A 25,891-nucleotide genomic window follows, 5' to 3' on the forward strand; every position below is an offset into this window, starting at 1 on the left:
ATAGAACCACAAAGGACCCTGAATAAACAAAACAATCTTGAAAAAGAATAAATCTGTAAGGTATCGTGCAGTTGGGAAAAGATAGTCTTTTCAATAAATGGTATTGAGGAAACTGGACCAGTATCTTACACTATATACAAAAAACTAACTCAAAATGGATGAAACACTTGAATGTAACATCTGAAACCACAAAACTCCTATGAGAAAACATAGATGGTAAGCTCCTTCACATTCAGCTTAGTGATGTTTATTTGGATATGACTCCAAAGGCCAGGGCAACAAAAACTAACAAATATAACTACATCAAAACAAAAATCTTGTGCACAGGAAACAAACCATTAACAACAAAAGTCAACTTATATTTAAAAATCTTATATTCAATAGGGGGTTAATGTCTAAAATGTATTCTAAAAGATACCTAAAACAAAAAATTAAAAAAAAAATCAATTATTAGAGAGTCTGAATTGACATTTTTTTCCAAAGAAGATATAGAGTTGACCAATAGGCACATAAAAAAATGCTCAACATCATAAATTATCAGGGAACTAAAAACCCAAACCCCAAGGAGATAGCCTGTTATACACATCAGAATGCCTATTAAAAAATACAAGAAACAGCAAGTATTGGTGAGGATGTGGAGAAAAAGGAACCCTTATGCACTCTTAGTGGGAATGTAAGTTGGTGCAATTACTATGGAAATCAGGATGAAGTTTTCCTAAATAATTAAAATCACAGCTTCCATACTATCTAACAGTTCTAGTACTGGATATCTATCCAAAGAAAACCCAGACTAACATGAGAAGTGACATGTACCCTAGAGTCACTGCAGCATAGTTCACAATAGACAAGATATGGAAACAACCTAGGTGTCCATCAATGGAGGAATGACCAAAGTTTTAGTATATACATACATGATGGAATCCTACTCAGCCCTAAAATGGAAGGAAATTTTGACATTTCAACAACGTGGATGGCCGTTGGGTATATCGTGCTAAGCAAAATAAGTCAGAGAAATACAAATACCACATAATTTCATTTACATGAAATCAAACAGTACCCAGACTCATGGACACAGAACAGATTCGTAGTTGCCAGAGGGTTAGATGGGGAGATGAAATGACCGAAAGGGGGAGTTGGAGGGAAGATGGCGGCATAGGAGGACGCTGGGCTCACCACTGATCACTTAGATTCCACCTACACCTGCCTAAAGAACCCAGAAAACCGCCAGAGGATTAGCAGAACGGAGTCTCCGGAGCCAAGCGCAGACAAGAAGCCCACGGAAGAGGGTAGGAAGGGCTGCGAGGCGGTGCGCGCTCCAGGACTGGCGGGAGGGAGCCTGGGTGGAGGGGCGGCTCGCCGGCCAAGCAGAGCCCCCAAGTCTGGCTGGCAAAAGCGGAGGGGCCAGACAGACTGTGTTCCGACAGCAAGCGCGACTTAGCGTCTGGGAGGTCATAAGTTAACAGCTCTGCTCGGAAAGCGGGAAGGCTGGAGGACAAAGGGAGGGAGAGCTGCTGAGCCCCCGGACGGCAGAGCTCAGCTTGGCGGGGAACAAAGGCGCTCGCCAGCGCCATCTCCCTCGCCCATCCCCCAGCCAAAATTCCAAAGAGAACCAGTTCCTGCCAGGGAACTTGCTCGCTCCGCGCAAACACCCAACTCTGTGCTTCTGCGGAGCCAAACCTCCGGCAGCGGATCTGACTCCCTCCCGCTGCCACAGGGCCCCTCCTGAAGTGGATCACCTAAGAAGAAGCGAGCTAAGCCTGCCCCTCCTGCCCCCGTGCACCTTGCCTACCCACCCCAGCTAATACGCCAGATCCCCAGCACCACAAGCCTGGCAGTGTGCAAGTAGCCCAGACGGGCCACGCCACCCCACAGTGAATCCCGCCCCTAGGAGAGGGGAAGAGAAGGCACACACCAGTCTGACTGTGGCCACAGCAGTGGGCTGGGGGCAGACATCAGGTCGGACTGTGGCCCCGCCCACTAACTCCAGTTATACACCACAGCACGGGGGAAGTGCCCTGCAGGTCCTCACCACTCCAGGGACTATCCAAAATGACCAAACGGAAGAATTCCCCTCAGAAGAATCTCCAGGAAATAACAACAGCTAATGAACTGATCAAAAAGGATTTAAATAATATAACAGAAAGTGAATTTAGAATAATAGTCATAAAATTAATCGCTGGGCTTGAAAACAGTATACAGGACAGCAGAGAATCTCTTGCCACAGAGATCAAGGGACTAAGGAACAGTCACGAGGGGCTGAAAAGTGCTTTAAACGAAATGCAAAACAAAATGGAAACGACGACAGCTCGGATTGAAGAGGCAGAGGAGAGAATAGGTGAACTAGAAGATAAAGTTATGGAAAAAGAGGAAGCTGAGAGAAAGAGAGATAAAAAAATCCAGGAGTGTGAGAGAAAAATTAGAGAACTAAGTGATACACCAAAAAGAAATAATATATGCATAATTGGTATCCCAGAGGAGGAAGAGAGAGGGAAAGGTGCTGAAGGGGTACTTGAAGAAATTATAGCTGAGAACTTCCCTGAACTGGGGAAGGAAAAAGGCATTGAAATCCAAGAGGCACAGAGAACTCCCTTCAGATGTAACTTGAATCGATCTTCTGCACGACATATCATAGTGAAACTGGCAAAATACAAGGATAAAGAGAAAATTCCGAAAGCAGCAAGGGATAAACGTGCCCTCACATATAAAGGGAGACCTATAAGACTCGTGACTGATCTCTCCTTTGAAACTTGGCAGGCCAGAAAGGTTTGGCACGATATCTTCAGTGTGCTAAACAGAAAAAATATGCAGCCGAGAATCCTTTATCCAGCAAGTCTGTCATTTAGAATACAAGGAGAGATAAAGGTCTTCCCAAACAAACAAAAACTGAAGGAATTCGTCACCACGAAACCAGCCCTACAAGAGATCCTAAGGGGGATCCTGTGAGACAAAGTACCAGAGACATCACTACAAGCATAAAACATACAGACATCACAATGACTCTAAACCCATATCTTTCTATAATAACACTGAATGTAAATGGATTAAATGCGCCAACCAAAAGACATAGGGTATCAGAATGGATAAAAAAACAAGACCCATCTATTTGCTGTCTACAAGAGACTCATTTTAGATCTGAGGACACCTTTAGATTGAGAGTGAGGTGATGGAGAACTATTTATCATGCTACTGGAAGCCAAAAGAAAGCTGGAGTAGCCATACTTATATCAGACAAACTAGACTTTAAATTAAAGGCTGTAACAAGAGATGAAGAAGGGCATTATATAATAATTACAGGGTCCATCCATCAGGAAGAGCTAACAATTATAAATGTCTATGCGCCAAATACCAGAGCCCCCAGATATATAAAACAATTACTCATAAACATAAGCAACCTTATTGATAAGAATGTGGTCATTGCAGGGGACTTTAACACCCCACTTACAGAAATGGATAGATCATCTAGACACACAGTCAATAAAGAAACAAGGGCCCTGAATGATACATTGGATCAGATGGACTTGACAGATATATTTAGAACTCTGCATCCCAAAGCAACAGAATATACTTTCTTCTCGAGTGCACATGGAACATTCTCCAAGATGGATCATATACTGGGTCACAAAACAGCCCTTCATAAGTTTACAAGAATTGAAATTATACCGTGCATACTTTCAGACAACAATGCTATGAAGCTTGAAATCAACCACAGGAAAAAGTCTGGAAAACCTCCAAAAGCATGGACGTTAAAGAACACCCTACTAACGAATGAGTGGGTCAACCAGGCAATTAGAGAAGAAATTAAAACATATATGGAAACAAACGAAAATGAAAATACAACAATCCAAACACTTTGGGATGCAGCGAAGGCAGTCCTGAGAGGAAAATACATTGCAATCCAGGCCTATCTCAAGAAACAAGAAAAATCCCAAATACAAAATCTAACAGCACACCTAAAGGAAATAGAAGCAGAACAGCAAAGGCAACCTAAACCCACCAGAAGAAGAGAAATAATAAAGATCAGAGCAGAAATAAACAATATAGAATCTAAAAAAACTGTAGAGCAGCTCAACGAAACCAAGAGTTGGTTTTTTGAAAAAATAAACAAAATTGACAAACCTCTAGCCAGGCTTCTCAAAAAGAAAAGGGAGATGACCCAAATAGATAAAATCATGAATGAAAATGGAATTATGACAACCAATCCCTCAGAGATACAAACAATTATCAGGGAATACTATGAAAAATTATATGCCAACAAATTGGACAACCTGGAAGAAATGGACAAATTCCTAAACACCCACACTCTTCCAAAACTCAATCAGGAGGAAATAGAAAGCTTGAACAGACCCATAACCAGTGAAGAAATTGAATCGGTTATCAAAAATCTCCCAACAAATAAGAGTCCAGGACCAGATGGCTTCCCAGGGGAGTTCTACCAGACGTTTAAAGCAGAGATAATACCTATCCTTCTCAAGCTATTCCAAGAAATAGAAAGGGAAGGAAAACTTCCAGACTCATTCTATGAAGCCAGTATTACTTTGATTCCTAAACCAGACAGAGACCCAGTAAAAAAAGAGAACTACAGGCCAATATCCCTGATGAATATGGATGCAAAAATTCTCAATAAGATACTAGCAAATCGAATTCAACATCATATAAAAAGAATTATTCACCATGATCAAGTGGGATTCATTCCTGGGATGCAGGGCTGGTTCAACATTCTCAAATCGATCAACGTGATACATCACATTAACAACAAAAAAGAGAAGAACCATATGATCCTGTCAATCGATGCAGAAAAGGCCTTTGACAAAATCCAGCACCCTTTCTTAATAAAAACCCTTGAGAAAGTCGGGATAGAAGGAACATACTTAAAGATCATAAAGGCCATTTATGAAAAGCCCACAGCTAACATCATCCTCAACGGGGAAAAACTTAGAGCTTTTTCCCTGAGACCAGGAACACAACAGGGATGCCCACTCTCACCGCTGTTGTTTAACAAAGTGTTGGAAGTTCTAGCATCAGCAATCAGACAACAAAAGGAAATCAAAGGCATCAAAATTGGCAAAGATGAAGTCAAGCTTTCGCTTTTTGCAGATGACATGATATTATACATGGAAAATCCGACAGACTCCACCAAAAGTCTGCTAGAACTGATACATGAATTCAGCAAAGTTGCAGGATACAAAATCAATGTGCAGAAATCAGTTGCATTCTTATACACTAACAATGAAGCAACAGAAAGACAAATGAAGAAACTGATCCCATTCACAATTGCACCAAGAAGCATAAAATACCTAGGAATAAATCTAACCAAAGATGTAAAAGATCTGTATGCTGAAAACTATAGAAAGCTTATGCAGGTAATTGAAGAAGATATAAAGAAATGGAAAGACATTCCCTGCTCATGGATTGGAAGAATAAATATTGTCAAAATGTCAATACTACCCAAAGCTATCTACACATTCAATGCAATCCCAATCAAAATTGCACCAGCATTCTTCTCGAAACTAGAACAAGCAATCCTAAAATTCATATGGAACCACAAAAGGCCCCGAATAGCCAAAGTAATTTTGAAGAAGAAGACCAAAGCAGGAGGCATCACAATCCCAGACTTTAGCCTCTACTACAAAGCTGTCATCATCAAGACAGCATGGTATTGGCATAAAAACAGACACATAGACCAATGGAATAGAATAGAAACCCCAGAACTAGACCCACAAACGTATGGCCAACTCATCTTTGACAAAGCAGGAAAGAACATCCAATGGAAAAAAGACAGTCTCTTTAACAAATGGTGCTGGGAGAACTGGACAGCAACATGCAGAAGGTTGAAACTAGACCACTTTCTCACACCATTCACAAAAATAAACTCAAAATGGATAAAAGACCTGAATGTGAGACAGGAAACCATCAAAACCTTAGAGGAGAAAGCAGAAAAGACCTCTCTGACCTCAGCCGTAGCAATCTCTTACTTGGCACATCCCCAAAGGCAAGGGAATTAAGAGCAAAAGTGAATTACTGGGACCTTATGAAGATAAAAAGCTTCTGCACAGCAAAGGAAACAACCAACAACACTAAAAGGCAACCAACAGAATGGGAAAAGATATTTGCAAATGACATATCGGACAAAGGGCTAGTATCCAAAATCTATAAAGAGCTCATCAAACTCCACACCCGAAAAACAAATAACCCAGTGAAGAAATGGGCAGAAAACATGAATAGACACTTCTCTAAAGAAGACATCCGGATGGCCAACAGGCACATGTAAAGATGTTCAACGTCGCTCCTCATCAGGGAAATACAAATCAAAACCACACTCAGATATCACCTCACGCCAGTCAGAGTGGCCAAAATGAACAAATCAGGAGACTATAGATGCTGGAGAGGATGTGGAGAAACGGGAACCCTCTTGCACTGTTGGTGGGAATGCAAATTGGTGCAGCCGCTCTGGAAAACAGTGTGGAGGTTCCTCAGAAAATTAAAAATAGACCTACCCTATGACCCAGCAATAGCACTGCTAGGAATTTATCCAAGGGATACAGGAGTACTGATGCGTAGGGGCACTTGTACCCCAATGTTTATAGCAGCACTCTCAACAATAGCCAAATTATGGAAAGAGCCTAAATGTCCATCAACTGATGAATGGATAAAGAAATTGTGGTTTATATACACAATGGAATACTACGTGGTAATGAGAAAAAATGAAATATGGCCTTTTGTAGCAACGTGGATGGAACTGGAGAGTGTGATGCTAAGTGAAATAAGCCATACAGAGAAAGACAGATACCATATGGTTTCACTCTTATGTGGATCCTGAGAAACGTAACAGAAACCCATGGGGGAGGGGAAGGAAAAAAAAAAAAAAGAGGTTAGAGTGGGAGAGATCCAAAGCATAAGAGACTGTTAAAAACTGAGAACAAACTGAGGGTTGATGGGGGGTGGGAGGGAGGGGAGGGTGGGTGATGGGTATTGAGGAGGGCACCTTTTGGGATGAGCACTGGGTGTTGTATGGAAACCAATTTGACAGTAAATTTCATATATTAAAAAATAAATTAAAAAAAATTAAAAAAAAAAAAAAAAAAAGAAATGACCGAAAGGGGGTAAGATGTACAAACTTTCAGTTAGACAATAAATAAGTCATGGTAACATGTACACCATGGAGAATATGGTCAATAATATTGTATTACCTCAATTAATAAACAAGTTACATTATTGTTAAAGCAAGTTATATAAACAAGGACTCCCCTATTTTAAAAAGTAGCACATCAGCAAATGAAATAACTGTAAATACAATTACATATAATATTAGAAGTTCCATAATAAATAAGTTTTGATTATTTTAAAAATATTTGAGGATTTGCCTGTTTAGTTTTTACCTATCTTCACTTTTTGAGCTGGTTCATCTATTCTGTATGTCAGTCTATCCTCAAAATATTGTATTTTTTTTTCATTTCTAGCCAATAATATTTTTTACCCTAGAAACTTACCATTTTCTCTCATTACACAAATTGTTCCTTCTGGTTTGGGTATATTGTGATCTGCATTTGAATCTCCTTTGTTCTAAGTATCTCTATAGCTATACTATAAGAAACCACACAACTGGAAGGGAACAAAGTTCTCAAATGATATTTGTTTTCCAACTGAGAAATGTGTAATTCACTATAATTAAATGTCTATCAAAGATTAAACTTCAAGATTTTGCCCCATTTTTGGATTCCATGTTCCCTCCTATTAGTTATAAGCTCTCTCAATCAAAATATAAGCTTAACTACTCCAAAAAAAAAAAAAAAGTAAATAACTAAATATATGGACATATGCCTAATACTATCTAAAAGAAGTATTTATAATGAATATAACTTATATTCATACATAATGACATGTTATCAATAAAGTGATATCCATCTGAATTTTCCCAAATCCCACTTTCTTCTGGTAACTTTTTCAGGGACTATTGAAACTACCAAAAAATGGGCCTTTCAAAATAGGTAATATACTTCAAGTTCCAAAAATCCCAGCCTTCAATTTGATGGCAAGCACTTACAAAACCAGTGCCATACGCCCACCTTTGAAGGTGTGTTTCCTGTTACCACTGAGTTATAATATTATTCTGGCTCAGTCAAAACATCAAAAGCCACAGCAGTTCGAACAGTAATGCAAGGATTCATGGCGCTTGCCGTCAAACAGGGGAAAATGAGATTCCGAGGGATAAGATAACGAATAGATTAGTGTCTACAGGAAACTGCTCACCACTTGGGTCTTTGGAGCAGGAGAGAATAGGTGGGATTAATGACAAGTAGAAGTGAGAAGGGCCTGTGAAGCTGGTGCTTGTTTCCTGGAGGATAAGGTTCTCTGTGCAGATGCCGGAAATGAAAAAGCAAGCTGGGAACAGGAGTTAACTACCCATTTGTTGCTACTGAACTGACTCTTACATGAACAGCAATAAAAAAGAAAACAGGAAAGGAGTTCTATTCCCCCTCTTTCAACTTTCTGTTCCCCTTCAGTACCTTCGTCAAGTTGGCCATAGTAGGATATCATGAGAAAATCCTGATGACAAGAGAGTCAGTCTTAGCCCAGGTATCAGGAAGGGAGGAGGAAGAGTGGAAGGGAACGGAGAGATCATGCAACAACTGCAGACCAGGAGACTAAGGTAGAAGTCTCAGAATAGCCGCCTGTAGTGGTAGAGGCAGAAACTCGATTTGTGAATATATCAGAAAGAATGAGAGGAGAGATCATAGACGCAGGGAGTTTAGATAACTATTTGAAATGTTTAGCTAGCATCATGAATTACCAAGGTGGAGGGGTAACTGGAAGGTTATCTTTTTGTTTTAAATCATCTTTGCGAAAGTATAATTTACTATGATCCAACGTACCACAATCAAGATATATAACATTTTCCACCTCATAAAATTTCCTCATGCTCCTTTTCAGTCAGCCCCACCCTCAGCCCAGGCACAGCTCCACAGCTGGTCCCCATTAACCAAGTGAACTTAATTGATATTTATAGAATGCTACGCCCCGTGACGACAGAAAACACATTCTGTTCAAATGCTCATGGACATTCACATAGCTCATCTTCTGTGCCATGGTACAAAGAGGAGTCAATGTAAAAGGAATGAAATCGTACACAGTGTGTTCAATGACTGCAAAGGAAGTGAATTAGAAATCAAGTATAGAAAGTATTCTGGGAAATGCCCAAATATGGAGACAATTAAACCAGACACTTCATGTGGAATGTGAGTCAAAGAATAAACCACAAAGAAATTTAAAAATATCCCAACTAAACAAATAACTATATTCTCTGGGATGTATCTGAAGTAGTGTTTAAAAGAAAATTTGGTAACTTTACATACACACATGCGCACACACAGAGGAAATGGCTTAATTGAATGCTTTAGCTCCCACCTTGAGGAGTTGGTAAAAATTTGGAAAATGCAAAATAAAGGTTTTAAAAACACCACTATCAATAAATTCAATACCTGTAAGTTCTTGGTATGAGCATAATTTTTATCAGAATATTTTTTTAAATAAACATTCTCAAAGAAAGGGGTATCCAGATGGTAGAGTAGAAAGATGCTGAGCCCACTTCCTTCCACCAACACGATAAAACCACACCTACCTGTACCAAGACTTTCTTCTGCGGATGAGCTGAAGACCAGAAGAAGAGCTCAACCAGAATTGAAGATGGAAAGTAAAAGCCACCTCGGGATGGGTAGGAGGGTTAGAGATACGGTCTAGTCAGGATCCACACCCCTGCACAGACTCACAAATGGGAGTGATGACACAAATGCAGAGGTCCTCCTTGAGGAACTAGGGTTTAAGCTCCACAGTCATCACCTTGGGGACCTGCAGTGGAAAGATGAGTCCCCACAAGGTCTGGCTTCGAACCAGTATGGCTTAAATCCGGGAGAGCCACAGGCAATAGGAAACTGAGACTTTGCCCTGAAAGAGCCCACACCCAAATTCACTTGCTCTGAGTCCCAGTCCAGAGGCAGCAGTTTGAGAAATGCCTCAGCCCTATGTGAAGAGGACTTACTGATTGATTTGGGGTTGTATTCTTGAGGAGCAATGATCTGTAGGAACTTCATCAGGGAATCGAAGTACTGACAGATGCCATTTACTTATTTGTTTTTATTCTCCTCCTACTTAGCTCCCCCAGCAATGGCAAGTGCCTTTTTTGACTTTCTGCATCTGCCCTGCAGGCCAGCAATGTATGCATTTCACTTCAGCATTCCTCTGTAGACCTGACCTGCCTAACCTGCCCACCTCAGCAAGTGTTCTTCCAAAGTGGCTCCTGCTTTGACATACCTGGTGGGTGGTCTTGACCTGGACTAGTGCTGCTTCAAAGCGCCTCCTGCCCCAGGGCAGGCCAGCCCTGCCCACCAGCATGCTAGTAGCAGGGGCACCCTGGCCTCTTAACCAGCTATTCTAAGGGGTCAGCCCTGACCCATGAGCAACTGGGTACTGCACCTATTTGGGCTAGGGGACAGCCACACCCACCAATGCACCTCCAGCAATTGCAGCCCAGCCCCAACAGGAGGGCACAAGCAGACCTCCTAGGGGATCCCCAAGCCTGCTCGGTTCTGGTGACCAAGAGGGATTAACTTCTGGGCCTTCTACATAAGGTCAGTCTCTCAAGACCAAGACCTATAGCTGATCTACTTAATACATGGAAGGAAACGAGAGAGTCGTTCAAAATGAAGAAACAGAGAAATACATTCCAAATGAACGAGTCAGAAAAAAAAAAGAAAAAAACAACTAAACAAAATGGATAATAAGTTTAACTGATAAAGAGATCACATAATAGAAAAATATAAAAGAACCAATTGAAGCTGAAGAATTTAATGGCTAAAATGAAAACTACACTAGAGTGATTCAACAACAGATTGCATGACGCAGAACAATGGATCAGTGATCTGGACTACAGGAAAATACTCAAGCAAAACAGCAAATGAACAGATAATTTTAAAAATAAGGATAGTATAAGCAACCTCTGAGACAACATGAAGCATACCGACATTTGCATTATAGCAGTCAAAGAAGGACAAGAGGCAGAGTAAGGGGCTGAAAACATTTTGAAGGAATAAATCCGAAAAATTCCCTAATCTGGGGAAGGAAATAGACTTCTAGTTCTAGGAATCACAGAGAGACCCAAACCAGATGAATCCAAAGAAGGTCACAGCAAGACACATTACAATTAAAATGTCAAAAGTTAAAAAATTTCAAAAGCAGCAAAAGAAAACTAGTCATGTACAAAGGCATGCCCATAAGACTGTCAGCTGATTGTCCAGCCAAAACTTTGCACACCAGAAGGGAGTGAAATGATGTATTCAAAGTGCTAAAAGGAAAAAAAAAAAAACAAAACTACAACCAAAACTATTCTACCTGGTTATCATTCAGAAGTAAAGGAAAGCCAAAAAGTTTCCCAGAAGAAAGAAAAATTAAAGCACTTATTCACCATGAAACCAGCCTTACAAGAAATCTTAAGGAGACTTCTTTAAGTGAGGTGGGGGTGGGGGGAGTGGAAGACACAACCACAAGTAAAACAGTTATGAAAGAAATAATCTCACTGGTAAAAGCAAAATATACTAAAGTCTATGAATCAACCAGTTAGCAAGCTAGAATGAAGGCTAAAAGAAAAAAAATAACAAAAATCAATCATATAAACAATAATTATTTTAAGGAATACACAGAATAAATAAATGTAAATTATGACATCAAAAAACATAAAACCTAGAGGAGATAGTAAGAATGTAGTGCTTTTAGAATGTGTTAAAAAGTATATAACCATCATTTAAACTGCTACTTTTATGGGTTGTTATATAAGAACCTCACAACAAGCACAAATCAAAATCTATAATAGATACAAAAAAGAAAGAGAAAAAAATCCAAACATAATACTAAAAACGTGATGAAATCTCAAGGCAAGAAAGAAAAACCAAAAAAGTGAACAAATGATCTTAAGTACATACCTATTAGTAACTGCTATTGATTTGAATGAATTAAATGCTCCAATCAAAAGACATCAAGAGGCTGAATGGATAAAAATTTTTTAAAAAATCTATATCTTGCCTGCAAGAGATTCACTTCATACCTAAGGATACATACACACTGAAAGTAAAGGGATGTACGAGATACTCTATGAAAATGTAAACAAAAAGAAAGTATCAAAACGTACATCAGATGAAATGAACTTTAAAACAAAGACTGGTAACAAAAGACAATGGAAAGAATTACATAATGATAAATAAATCCAACAAGAGGATATATGAATATTAAATATCAATTCACCAATCATAGGAGTATCTAAATATATAACAGATATAAGGGGGGAAACTGACAGTAATACAGAAATAATAGGAGACTTTAAATCCCACCTACATCAATGGATAGATCATTCAGATAGAAAATCAGTAACAAAATAGTGGCCTTTAATGACATATTAGACCCAATGGACTTAAAAGATGTATATGGAACATTGTATCTACCAGCAGTAGACTACTCATTCTTTTCAAGTGCATATGGAACATTCTCTCCCAGATAGATGATATATATATATATATATATATATATATATATATATATATATATGTCAATAAATTTAAAAGATTGAAATCATATCAAGCATCCTTCCGAACACAACATTATGATACTAGAAACTTAAAACAAAAGCAAACTAGCAGAAACAAATTAAAATAAGGGTCCCATTTGGGGCACCTGAGTGGCTCAGTCAGTTGACTGTCCAACTCTTGATTGTGGCTCAGATCATGATCTCACAGTTCGTGGGTTCAAGCCCTGTGTTAGTCTCTGCACTGAGAGTGAAGCCTGATTGGGATTCTCTGTTTCCTTCTCTTTGTGCCCCTCCCCTGCTCTCTCTCTCTCTCTCAAAAATAAAGAAACATTGAAAAAAAATCCCATTTACACTTACAACAAAAAGAGTAAATTACTTAGAAATGAATTTAACCAAGAAGGTCTGAAAACTATGACACATTGATGAAAGAAGTTGAAGAGGAATGGTTCTTTCTGTACTCGTGGATTGTAAGAATTAATACTGGTAAAATGCTTATACTACCCAGAGAAATCTATAGATTCAGTGCAATCTCTATCAAAATACCAATTGTAATTTCACAGACTAGAATCAATAATCGTAAAACTTGTATGGAACCACAAATGACCACATATGGCCAAAGCAAACTTGAGAAAGAACAAAGCTGGTAGTGTCACGTTGCATGATTTCAAACTCGACTACAAGGGCAAAGTAACCAAAACAATACAGAAGGGACACAAACACAGACACATAGATCAAAGGAACAGAGATCCCAGGAAGGGATAGAGATCCCAGAAAGAAACACATGCTTATAGGGTCAATTAATCCATGACATATACAATAGGGGAAATATAGTCTCTTAAATACTTAAATACTTAATACTTAAATACTTAAATACTGTTGGGACAGCTGACATCCACACACGAAAGGAAGAGACTGAACTCCTTTCATACACCATATACAAAAATACACTCAAAATGGATAAAAGTCCTATAAGTAAGATCTGAAATCTTACAACTCCTAGAAGAAAACATGATTTAAGCTCTTTGACATCACTCTAGATATTATTTTGGATCTATCTCCTTAGGCAAGGACAACAAAAGCAAAAATAGATCAATGGGACTACTTCAAACTAAAGGCTTTTGAAAATCAAGGGAAACCATTAACAAAATAAAAATATGATCTACTGAATGGGAAAAGATACTTGCAAATGATATATCCAATAAGGTGATGATATCTTAATACATAAGGAACACACACAACAAAAAGAAAAAACTCAATTAAAACATGGGTAGAAAATTTGATTGGACATTTTTCAAAAAAAGACCTGCAGATGGTAAATAGGCATATGAAATGCTCAGCATCACTAATCATCAGGGAATTCCAAATCAATACCACAATGAGATATTACTTTACACTTATGAGAATGGCTATTATCAAAAAGATACAAAGTAGCAAGTGTTGGTGAGGATGTGGAGAAAAGAGAACCCTCATGCAATTTTTGATGGGAAAGTAAATTGGTGCAACCACTATGGAAAACAATCTGGAATATCCTCAAAATATTAAAAATACAGCCACCATACCATCCGGCAATTCCACTTCTGGGTATTTATCCAAACAAAATGAAAAATACTACTTGAAATAGATATATGCACTCCTACATTCATGCAGCAATATTTACAATAGCCCAGATGTGCATGCAACCAAAATGTTTACTGCTAGATACATGAAGTGATAATATATATATATGTATACATACGCCCTGAAAATGTTAGCTATATAAAAGGATGAAATCTTATTATTTGCAACAACACGGGCGGGACTAGAGGGTGTTAAGCTAAGTAAAATTAGAGAAAAAAATAAGTGCTTTATGATTTAACTTAGATGTGGAATAAAAAACAAATGAATGAGCCAAACAGAAGCAGACTCCTACACAGAACTGGTGGTTGCCAGAGGAAAGGAGTTGAGGGAATGAGTCAAGGGAATGAACACATACAAACTTCCAGTTATAAGTCACTTGCATGTAAAGTACAGCGTAGGGAATATAATAAATAGTATTGCAGTAAGTTTGTTTGCTGATAGTAACAATTTGTCATAATGATCATTTCATAATTTATCTAAACATGGAATCATTATATTGTACACCTGAAACTAATATTGCATATCAACTACACTTCAATGAAAAATAAAAACATTTAAAAATGCATTCGTTTATAAATATAATAAATATCTGTAAATTGCACACACCTATGCATATTGTAGTCACATTGTCCTTCAACTGTTTTTGATATAATATATTCTGGATACTGATTCCTTGTAGCACATATGGATCTACACGTTAATTAAGGGCTACATGGTATGGATGTGCTACAACTGACTTAGTCACTCTCTGTTAGATTTAAATTAACTTTCAATCATTTGCTAATGCAAACAATACATTGAAAGTTATAATTCTTTTAGTAAATAAAATACACAAAATAATATAAAAACGCTAATAATATTTTTTAATTTTTTTTAATGTTTATTTATTTTTGACAGAGAGACAGAGAGAGAGTGTGAGCAGAAGAGGGACAGAGAGAGAGAGACACACAGAATCTGATGCAGGCTCCAGGATCAGACCTGTCAGCACAGAGCCTGACACAGGGCTTGAACTCACGAACTGGGAGATCATGACCTGAGTGGAAGCCGGACGCTTAACAGACTGAACCACCCAGGTGTCCCAATAATTTTTAAGCTGAAAAGATAAAGGGGTATACCTGCCTTGATGAGCAGTGTGAAATGTGTGGAATTGTTGAATCATTATGTTTTATGCCTGAAAAGGCCATAACACTGTATATTAATTATACTTCATAAAAATTAATATATATATTTTTTTTTTACAAAAGGTAAAAGCAGGCAATAGGCAGTTGGCAAAAATCAGCCTGTCTGTGTAACTTTCTATGTTTGTAAGAAAAATATGATGAAAACTGTGTTTTGGAATATTCGGGCATACAATATCCAGATATATCTGAAATATCAAAAAGGAATTATTGACTATTAATATGAAATTAGTTATTTATGCATGGTATATATATAGTTATTTCATCATTTCATTACCCCATTCCCAAATAATGCAAAGTAATGAAATTGACTGTTGGTGATAATTTTGTCCACCTGATAGTTCTGAATTCACCCCAGAAATGTTTTAAGCATTCCTGGCCAATAGTGACAGATAGCACAGTGAAATTATTATGCACTTTTCTTAGATCTTTAATTTCTAGAGGTGAATCTATGACAATTAGTTCCATGAAAACATTTTTAAAAAATGAGTCCAAATAAAGCAATCCTTGTTTTTTTTCTTTTTAAAAGATATACTACCAGATGAGAAACTACAAAGTTTTTCTCAAGGAGTAATAGATACACTGGTCAATAGCAAAAATCATTAAATGACATGAATGCATGGGAAAATACTTTCAGAAAAAATATTTTAAATAAAAGACAATAGACAATGCATTATTTGGAGAAACTAGAAATTGTGAAGAGGTCATACAAGTTATTTCCCTTTGTCAACTGAGGTTGCCCATGATTCGGCATTTGAATGAAAATAATTTTTCTGATGACTAATTTTGGGACTGAACACTCTGGTTAACATTCCAGGTGTTTAAATGTTTTAATGATCAATTTGGAAGCTTCCAGTTTTGTCTCACTTTGGTGTTAAATTAGACATTGGAAATTGGCTAGTCCCTTACCTATATATTCTCCCATAATTATTAGAGTGCATACATCAAATTTTAATGTTTCTGCCTTTGTTATTGATGGGGAATATTTTACTATCTACTGGGGGATAACATTAGTATGATGGTTTTGTGGGGGGTTGCTGTTATATGTTAGCAATGGATAGCACCTGCAATCTCCCAGCCCTTTAAAATAAACATCACACTGATTTACACCCTTCTTCTACATCCTTTAGAGTATCTGATACTATCCTCATTAATATGTGGCATATTACTAAGGAAGCAGTTATATTTCTGAGATTCTTTTTCCACAAGTGCTGCCTCTATTTTATGCTTTTTTTAAATATGTTATTTTATGTATGGATGTAGGTATTTGTGTACTTTTATACTTAAATACTTTTCGAGTGGGACTTGAACTCATGACAGTGAGATCAAGACCTGAGTGGAGATGAAGAGTTGGACACTTAACCAACTGAGCAAGCCAGGTACTCCCCCGCCCCCCCCCATTTTATACTTTCTTAATTAATACATGCTCCTTGGATATAGTCTCTGATTCAGTACACACATAAATGCATATCTGTAAATACACACACATACAAGGAAGCCTATGTATATATTTGTAGCTCACCAATTAGGAAAAGTGTACATTTGAACCTATTGGTTTTGAGTCAAATTAGTACTGACAATCAGCATGTAATATAAAAAAACAAACTCATGGTCCTTAGTTTTCTTCCCCTCAGTCTTACATAAAGACAACTTAAACACATCCCCATACAATCCAACATCAAGGAGGTCTCAATTCCTTCAGAAAAGAAATAATGTTGTTTGGTCTGTTATTTCCACATTTATCCCAAGACTACTTTCCAAGTAGGGATTCACTATTTTCCTCTTGATATAATTTAATTTTCAATTATTTATTGGAAGTTTAAGAACCTGTAATTCTTAATTTTCAAATAACTCACTTAAATCACTTTCATGTTAGTAAGACTGATTTCAAAACCTGTCTGAATATTCCCATCACTCTCCTCAAATGAAATAACAATCATGAAGTATTTGGTGGTCTGACATCTTTTGGTTCTCTCAAAGTTTGAAATGTTCAGTTTGAGGCTTCAACAATAAAAATAAATATGTAAATATATACGATAACTAGGGTATCAAACCCTTTCTCCATTTTTTTTCTTGTTTCCTCATTTGAGAGAAAAAAATGCAGTCTATCCACAATCAATAGACAGCACTTCTGTGGTTATTTGTGGATGTGTGTGGAGTGGAGAAACATATGGGTCACCCAATGAACGTGTTCCCAATGTATTTTTTAATACATTTAAGGTCATGATTTTTAAATCTTTGCTGTTGATTTTGTTTAAAATGGCCTCCAAGTTTAGTGCTAAAGGGCTACCTAGTATTCTAAAATGTAAAATGGCTGTGATGTGCCCTATGATAAAAATACAGTTGACCCTTGAACAACGTGGTGGTTACACTGACACCCTGTACAGTCAAAAATCCATGTGTAAGTTTTGACTCCCCAGATTTTACCTACTACTAGCCTACTGTTGCCTGGAAGCCTTACTGATAACATAAACAGTTGATTAACACGTATTTTGTATGTGATATATATTTGTGTTCTTACAATAAAGTAAGCTAAAGAAAAGAAAATGTTATTAAGAAAACCGTAGAGAAAATACATTTAGAGTACTATACTGAAATTTTTTCAGTATTCACTGAAAAAATAATCTGCATATAAACACACCCACCTAGTTCAAAACCATATTGTTCAAGAGTCAACTGTACATGGGTCAGACAGGCTTTGTTCAGGAATCAATTTACAAATAATATGTATTATACAGGCCCTGTAAATAGAAAAAGACCTAAAACAAGGTCCTGGATTGATAGGCTGATGAAAATGTGACCAGAGAGTCACAGGAACCTAACTGTGTACTTGCCCTAAGAGCAATGGCTCAGTATTCGTGACTTTAGTGTTCATCTAAACTTTATAGAACAACTTCAAATAATGAGCATTGACTTTGTGTATATATATCATTTATCTATCTATATTAAAGACATTTTAGGGGCGCCTGGGTGGCTCAGTCAATTAAGCATCCGACTTCACCTCAGGTCATGATCTCGCGGTCCGTGAGTTCGAGCCCCGCGTCGGGCTCTGTGCTGACCGCTCAGAGCCTGGGGCCTGTTTCGGATTCTGTGTCTCCCTCTCTCTCTGACCCTCCCCCATTCATGCTCTGTCTCTCTCTGTCTCAAAAATAAACAACATTAAAAAAAAATAAAGACATTTTAAAAGTTTTGTAAAGTACATAGTATGTAAAAAAGCTGTGCACAAAGCATAAAACAAACACAAATTCATTTGATCTTCACCACAGAATTATGTCAACAAATGGTAAGATATGTCAATTAACTTTCAAAGACCATGTAGCTTCTAGATGACACAGCAGACTGGGCATCTCTTTGTCTTCAGAGTTTATATATTTTTTATTAAAGCATGCTAACAGACCGATTTGTAAATTTAGACACTTCTACGTTCCTAAGTATGAATCACATTTTTGCATATGAAATTCAAACTCAATATTCCTCCTACCTCTCTTCTAAATGGCTCTGTACGTTTTCCCCCCCCATAATAACAACAACAAAAATCTCTAGCTATGTTTCACCTCATTATCTTTGGATTGAAATCCTGATTAAATAATCTTCTCATTTCATATTCTGATCTCTAACTTTTCAATTCTTAATACCAGTTTTCAAGTTAGTTTTCCTATTTTCTTGTTCAAAAATCAAATTCTGCAGCTGCTTATAATTCCTCTGCAGGTGCCACCGATAATTATTCCCTATGGGTTTCTAGGACAATTCCACCAGGCTCATTTATCACATGCAATTACATCTATTCTACTTTTTAAATGTTTTTTGTTTTGTTTTGTTTCTGGTAGACTTACAAGAAACACCATTATATCAATTTTCAACTAACATCTGTGGATAAAAAGCATTATAATACAAAAGACATGTCTTCAGGGTGCAGCTCAACATTGTGTTTCTTTCTTCACTACTTAAATAGCACTACATTCATTTTATTGTCTTGAAATTTTGGAGGAAAAGGAAAGAAACAAAGCTTATTTTACCATGATAAAACTCGATAGAGTATGGTTTGCGATTAAGGACTTAAGGTTGGCAAGAGAGGGAATAAAGAATAGTGATTTCTTGTACAAAGTTCTCACAATAAAAAGCAGCTGGAGTTAGCTCTTTTTTTTTTAAGTATAAAAATAAGCAACAGAAGAAACCCCCTTTTAAACTCACTTCCAGTAACTCTAGGGCTTGTTCTTTGTATACTCTTCTTGAGAATGATGGATAATGACAAATAGGAAGAGATCTTGCTTTTCTGAGTATTTATGTCAGGACTATTGTTAAGTCTTTAAAGACAAAGTGGTAACTATTTCAGCTCCGTGTGCTTACATGAAAATCTTTCTTTATAAATTGGTTTATAAGCCTTGGTTTTGGTTTTGTTTTTGTTTTTTTTGTATAACAAGCCAGCATATACTACTTTAATTTAGTCAGAGAGGAATGTTGCTTGAAATGTAATTAATTGTAAGAATCTGTTCTGGTAACAGATTCACAATGCAGTTTTATGAGATGGTTAGCTGAATCAGCAGGACAAATTTTGCATCAAGATATCTTGAGAATCAGGATTAGAAACAGAACTCGTTTTGTTCTTAGCAGAATGGTAAAAATTGGGAGAGTTGTTAGCATAAGAGCCTAATAAAGTTGGTCTGTATGTGTAAATTCAGAATCAAAGAGATAAAATATTTTTAGAGAAATTCCAAGAATCCAAAAGGAAAGCTGGGTTTGGGACTTTGAAAATTAAGGCAGGTATATAATATGTGAGGTTCTTCGAGAGAGAATTTTTGTTGATGAAAGTGTTTCCAACTAACTGGGGGAGATGGAGAACTTGAAGAATCAGTTTGTATAAGTTAGTTTATAAGAGACTGTTGGAGTATCTGCTGGAAGAAAATATAGGATGTATTTGTGAAGTTTCTTGAGGTACATGGGTGAGAGTCAGAGATATAAATGACTAGAAAACAACCCACCCCCACACTGTGACATACAGTTTGAGACCAACAGAGAGTTGCTACAGGAAGAAGCTGAAGAAATCCTTACAATCAGTTCCTCCAGGAAGGCACCACAAAGGGGCAGAAACACACTCTGAATCTGAGGTGCCAGAGTATGACAATATGGAACACAAGTATTTTACTACTTGTGAACAATTTAGAGGATGGATTTATTACCTGAAATTCTGACAGAACTTGGAGACAGCAACCTTTTGAAATAACTGATATTCTGGTGGCCATGATATTATCAGTAAGAGTGATGGCACACCCTTGAGCAGATGTGAAGGAGCATCTCTGAGGGTGGCAATCTGTTTCAACAACTCATAGTACATCTTCTGTGGACAGTTCAAGGTTGGGTGCTGAGGCCTGGAGTGAGAGAACTGACACTTAAGTGGCTTTCTGCTCTAGGGGGTTGCCAGATATTTGAGGAATTATTGAAGCTTCTCTTAGATAGGACTCTAATTAATGAGAAGAAATGATCAAACACCAGTTATCTGGAACTTAATGAAAGATTAAGCAAAAGAACATGTTGCTTGAAGAGACAATTTTAAAATCCAGGTATCACAGGCAACATCTAAAGCTCTAGGAATTAAAATAATCTCCCTACTATGATCTAATCTACATTTGTAAATTTGTAAATTTACATTTGTAAATTCCACCACTCTAATTACCAGTAAAACCCATGCCAACACAGGTGAAAACCTGGACAGCTCAGAGTTCAACTTGTTTCTCATGTTGCAACAGACTATAACAACTCCTTTTTTATTGTTTGTGATATAACTTTGTGTCTAATTTAATTTTCTCTGAATTCCCAGTTATTTTTATCAAAATCATCCACATGTAGTTTTGTCTTCTTAAATACTTTTATAATGCAGAATAATGTATAAACATATTTTAATTCTTCTTATGTATTTTCAGGTTCACATTCCTCTAACAGAATGCAATATACTAATGATGCTGGGTTATATTTTAATAGGGCATATATAGTCTTGGAGTCTTAACGATTTTCTACACTATGACATTGAAATGTTATAATTAGGTACTATAGGTAATTACAACTTTGCTTTGTCACCTGGTAGCAACTTCCATGAATGTTAGTCTATGCCCACAAGGGGATTTATACACTCAATAAGGTGTGCAAAGGGCACACCCATTATTTAGCACATTGTAGCTGTTTTGATACATAAACGGTTGCCACAAAGAAAAATAGGCTAACCATTGATAAAGGTGACATTAAATTTACCAAAATTAACACTATACAGAGTCATTTTGAAAAGAAAAGCACTGACCCATTACTGTATTTTCAGCTTCTAATATACACAGAATGAAACATTTTCTATGGAGTATAATTAAGACTGTTTTCAATTTTAATAGCAGTAACATTTTTCAACATTGCTCTGATAATTCATCAAAGATAAAACAAAAATTTTTACCAAAGGGTACTTTTGCTTCCAGTTAAAATGTAGATACTTCCAACATAACATCACTCCCAAAGTAATGAGAATACCATGGGATAAGCTATGAAATAATAATGTTTAAAACTATTAAAGATTTTACATGTAAAAAGAGATAGACAAATTTAAATCCAGAAATAAACAAGATGCATGGCTGGCCTAAATCACTGAGGAATAGTGGGAGAAAGAGCAAATCTGCCATTGGCTGGGATAAGGAGAAGCCAGGAACACTTTTAATGAACTTTCAATGGCTGCATGTGGATTGTCTAATGAATTAGAACCCAAGTGGAAAGACAGAAACCCTCCTCCTACCCACCAATTCTGTCCCACAGGGACTTCACTGTATATGTGGGATAAAGTGAGGTAGAGAAGAAATGAAAGTAATCACTGAAGCCCCCTACCCAAAGGCACAAAGAATCTTCCTGAAAGCACATCAACAGCCTACTAACTACAAGGGGAGAGGGCACCTAAGTGAAGCCCAATCACTTGCATGTGTGCTAGGCCTCCACCCCCAGTGGGAGTGGAAAAAGAGCTTTCACCAAGGGCACTGCAATTCATGAAGGTGGGGCCAAACACTCATGTTAGAGAGCGAAGAGAAATATCTAGTGATCCAGAAAGTTGGAAACTGTGCTATAAAGTACAGAGAAATCAGCTGTGGTTTGGAAAACTGATCAATGGACTCTAAAACACGAAGAGATCTCCAGTCTTGCCAATACTCAGATCCCAAGACTTGCTATAAAAAAAGTTCAAATCCTGCCTGAAAAATAGTCATAGTCAAATCTAGTTGTGAAATGAGTCTAACTAAAGCAAACAAAGTTCAATAGCACCTCACCTACTCACTGGATTCACTTAGATCCTACAGTAGCAATCTGACATTTTCTTTTCTTGTATGACTATCATTTACTTCTGTTCCTACCATTCTATCACATATACCATGACAGGAAGGCAGTCAACAATCATTACCCATGAAGAAACAGGGAATGTGATTCATATTCAAAAGGGAAAAACAGACAATGGGAGCAAATTCTTAGATGACCTGGAAGCATGAACTAGAAGATTTAGAAGCTGGAAACTGGTAGAGTTGGAGGAACCTGAGCCTACCTCATCACACGAATACAACTGGTTAACACTGACATCAGCATAAATAACCTGAAAAATGACCTGAAAACTGGCAGAACAAACTCTACAACTGAAGGTAGACAAGAGGCCACAGAGAAGAAGGTAGAAACACAGAGATGCAGTTTGGGAGCAAAAGAGTTGTGGCCATCCACACCGGGAGGAAGCTAGGGTCACAGAGAAAGACAAGAGCCAGATTATCACACCAGGGTGCCTACATGGGGAAGACAAATCCCCCTAACATTTGTCTTTGAAAGAAAGAGGGGCTGAATTTCTTGAGTTCTTACAACCAGTGGGACATAAAAAGCCTAGAATTAAAAAACAAACAAAACAAAAATGGTGGGCCTCCATCTAGAGCTCAGAGGGCACTAGAAAGCTGGGCCCTGCCCTTAAATAGACAGCATGATAAACAGCCAGGTTCAGTATGGAAGCAGCAGTTTGAAAACTGACTGGGCCACAAGGGAAGGAAAGTGATTTTCTCATCTCAGAGCCTGTCCTGGAAGACAGGCATCACAGGGAGACACCTCCAGGAAGAAAGGTGCTGGCACACTGCATTTTCCTCACCCATCCTTCATAAACAGTATAAACACAGCCACCTGCAGAAACCAGCACAGTGCCCACATTCACTACCTATCTTAGACCAAGCCCTGCCCCCACATGCTTCTGAGGATCTGCCCTTTCAAGTCATGCATGCCTGCCTCATGTTGGCATTGTGGGTCCCCTCCTCCAAAAAACAGTCTCAAACTTTGCCAGTACCAGATCTCCCAACCTGCACCTTTTGTGACACCTTGGTTCTGGTGGCAGTGGCATCAGGTCTCATTTTTCAATCAGACTAGTGCACATCTTGTTAAAACGCATCCCACTAAGCCAGGGACCAAACACTGCTCACAACAGGCAAAGAGGGTTTCTGCAGACAGCGGGACTTAAGGAAAAAGAGGCGAGGACTCAACAGAGCACACACAAGACACACAGAAGACATTCCCTGAAGCACCAGGGCCTGGGAAACAGAGGACACTGCAATGCAGGACACTATAGGACCTCTTCATCAGGCCAGTACCTTCAAGAGCAGGAGATGTAGATGGCTTTCCTAACACACACAAACAGACACAGAGAACTAGCCAAAGTGAAGAGACAAAGGAATATGTCCCAAATGAAAGAACAGGACCAAACCACAGGAAGAGATCTAAATGAAAAGAATTAAATAATATGGCTGATAGAGTATTTCAAGTAATGTCCACAAAGATACTCACTAGACTTAAGAAAAGAATGCAGGGTGTCAGTGAGACCCTAGGCAAAGAGATAAAAAAGAACCAATCAGAGATGAAGAGCAAAATAAATGAGATTAAAAATACATTTGATGGAATAAGTAACTGGCTAGAGAAAACAAAACAATGAATTAATGGCCTGGAAGACAGGGCAATGGAAAGTAACTAAGTTGAGGAAATGAGAGAAAAAAACATATATGCAAATTGAGAATAGTCTTAGGCAACTCAGTGACTTCATCAAGCATAGTAACATTGGTATTATAGGGATCTGAGAAGCAGAAGAGAGAGGAAGAAGGGCAGAAACTTTACTTGAAGAAATAAGAGGTGAAATCTTCCCTAATCTAGGGAAGGAAATAGACACCCAGATCCTGGAGACACATAGATAGCCCAACGAAATCAATCTTAGGAGGTTCACACCAAGAAACATAGTAAGTAAAATTGCAAAAACTAGTGATAAAGAAAAATAAATAAAATCAACAAGAGAAAGGACAGTTACATACAAGGGAACCCCCCATAAGACTATCAGCAGAGTTTTCAGCAGAAACTTTCCAGACCAGAAGGGAGTGGCATGATATAGTCAAAGTGCTGAAAGGGAAAAATCTGTAGCCAGGAATACTGTGTCCAGCAAATGTATCATCCAGAAAAGAAGAAATAAAGAGTTTCTCAAATGAACAAAAACTAAAGGAGTTTCATGACCACTGCAAGAATTATTAAAGGGGGCCTTTTGAATAGAAAGGAAAGGCCATAAGTGAGAGTATGAAAAGTTAAAAACACAAAAACAATAAAAAAAAAAAGTATTGCTGTAACAGTCAGTCAAGAGATTCATAAAATAAAATGATGTAAAATATGACACCATATACCTAAAACATGATGGGGGAGAGGACTAAAGAATGGGTTCACACTTAAATGACCATCAACTTCATATAGACTACTATATGCACAAAAGTTTATATACCAATCTATTGGTAACCACAAATTTAAAAAAAAAAAAATCTAAGTAATAGATATACAAAGAATAAAAATAGAATCCAAGTATATCACTACATAAAGCAAACAAACCAAAAAAAAAGAGGAAGATAAGACAGGATCAGCAAAAAACCACAAAAGCTACCACAAAAAAATGTAATAAAATGACAAGAAATATATGTCTATCAATATTTATTTTGGCTGTAAATGGACTAAAAGCTGCATTCCAAAGAATAGGGTGGCAGAGTGGATAAAAGAATCAAGATCCATCTATATATTGCCTACAGGAGACTCATTTCAGACCTAAAGACACCTGCAGATTGGAAGTGAGGGGACAGAGAAGCATTTGTCATGCAAATAATAATAATAATAATAATAATAGCAATACTTATATCTGACAAAACAGATGTTAGAACAAAGACTATAACAAGAGACAAAGTAGGACACTATATAATAATAAAGGGCACAATCCAATGAGAAGATATAAAAATTGTAAATAAACATGCAACCAACATGGAAGAGCCCAAATACATAAAATAATAACAAACATACAGGAACTCACCAATAGTGATACAATAGTAGTAAGGGACTTTAATACTCCACTACATCAATGGACACACCATCCAAACAGAAAATCAACAAGAAAACAGTGGCTTTGAATGACACACTGGATAAGATAGATTTAACTGATATATTCAGATAATTCTACCCTAAAACAGCAGAATGT

Source organism: Panthera onca, chromosome B1, assembly GCF_046562875.1.
Source record: "Panthera onca isolate mPanOnc1 chromosome B1, mPanOnc1 haplotype 2, whole genome shotgun sequence".
Lineage (NCBI taxonomy): Eukaryota > Metazoa > Chordata > Mammalia > Carnivora > Felidae > Panthera > Panthera onca.